General features: G+C 35.5%; 1 long non-coding RNA gene across 1 annotated transcript; it reads right to left on the reverse strand.

The window, feature by feature from the left end:
- Positions 1-341: 341 nt before the first annotated feature.
- LOC148534322 (uncharacterized) lies at positions 342-1,403 on the reverse strand. The gene is made up of 2 exons (XR_015877670.1): positions 1,008-1,403; positions 342-842 (listed from the first exon to the last, which is right to left on the reverse strand). It is a non-coding gene; the product is annotated as an uncharacterized LOC148534322 (long non-coding RNA).
- Between the last annotated feature and the right edge of the window lie 442 nt (positions 1,404-1,845).

The following is a 1,845-nucleotide window of genomic DNA, read 5'->3' on the forward strand; positions in this document are numbered from 1 at the left end:
AGAGAAATAACACATTTAAACAAAAAAGTAAATATTAAAACTTATTACAAGAAACCTCTGAGTGTGTTATGGAGCTCCAAAATGTGCTAAACATTAAGTAAAAAGTGATTAAATTTCTCAAATTTTTAGACAACCTTCCTAAAGAACTTTGGTCCCTGGATGTTGCATCTCAGGAGTAATTACCTACAGGTACAGTCTTCTTCTCCCAGCAAAAATGAGGTCTCTATATTGCCAGGATATAGACGCATAGAAAACCCTTAAGAAGTACTTTGTTAAATAATAAAAAAAAACAGCATATATCGATGAAGATCTTGATAAAGCAAAATATTAATTACATAGTCTTTTGTGGTAAAGCAAATATAATTTATTTAGGGAAACATTTCCACTTTTCTGCAGAGTGACACAGAGTAATGAGAAGTAAATTAGATCTCTGAATTTGTCACAGAAAGACAGAGCATCTTATACACATGATTACAGAATCATTTACAGATAGAAGTTTACAGGAACAGTATAATACAGGTATTTCATTGGATAATGTAGAGAAAAGTGTGAAGCACAGTATAGTCACAGGGAGGGGGGGATAGGGCAATATCAGATGAGGTTTTCATGATCTTGGAGCAATATCAGACATTAAACGGTTCGGACAGAGTGACATCCAACATATAACATGATGTTAGGTCTGAACGTAAACAAATTAGAACAAGGCTGATGTTGGTCATGTTGCAGGATGTGTGGCGCCATCAAAGACATAGTTCATGAGATTTCTCTTTATATCCACATTCTCCCTTCTCAGCACTTATTGTGGTTATCTCATCATCACTTTGGGTCACTGAAGAGTTTAGCTGCAGAACAAACATCAACAATTTAATCAAGCAATATATACACCATTTTTATTTAACTCCATCAATCTATACATGCGCCAAGAGATCTACAGACCTAACAAGTTGTAGTTGATCACAAAATGTTTCACACAATGTAATTTACTATGTAAGGAAATGCATTCTTACAAACCATTGGCTTGACAACTGCAAATAATGACCCCATGTGAGCTAATAAACTTGTACTTCCTACTGCAATGTATTTGCAAGAATGAAATCTGCACGACTATGATTGAAGACACCAGTTTCCTCTTGTAACATTGAAGCAAACCATTTTCTTTCACGTATCCAAAACCCTCAATGTTCATTAGAGTAGCTGCTCAAGTGAGAAGTGCAGAAATTCTAGGAAGTAAAGAAAATGTATACTCAAAACAAACCTGCCAACTGTAAATAGGGACAATGAGAGACAAAAAAGTTACAATCAACAATAAACTATGAAGACATGAAAAAAAAATGAAAGAAGGATATGAGAGTGATAACCACAAAGCACCATACTGTAGGATGACATGTCGCACGGCACCTTACGTCACAGCACCTCACAGCATAAAGCCAAAGTAGTTTTATAGAGAATGAAAATATAGTTTGTATTGTTGGATGTAACCTATTAAGATATTAAAGCAAGCCAATTACTTACAATGAATACAGGATATCATTGCCTCTGGATAGTCGTCAGTAAGCGTCTTGTCTGGTATCTTCATAGGCTCAATAGTCTGCAGCACTGTATCCTGATAAACTCCTGTAATGTCCACCACAAAGCCATCTATAATATCCAAGCTGTTTGAAGACACTGGTTTCCGCTTGTACCACTGCCAATGGATGAAGCAAATCATTTTCTTTAAGGTATCCAAAAACCTCAATGTTCATTAGAGTAGCTGCTGGAATGAGAAGTGCAGTAATTCTAGGAGGTAAAGAAAGTTTCTACTGAAAATATAACACTGCCAATTGTAAATAATTGGTACAACACCCT

This window comes from Taudactylus pleione, unplaced genomic scaffold, assembly GCF_031769625.1.
Source record: "Taudactylus pleione unplaced genomic scaffold, aTauple2 ptg000069l, whole genome shotgun sequence".
In the NCBI taxonomy this organism is placed as follows: domain Eukaryota; kingdom Metazoa; phylum Chordata; class Amphibia; order Anura; family Myobatrachidae; genus Taudactylus; species Taudactylus pleione.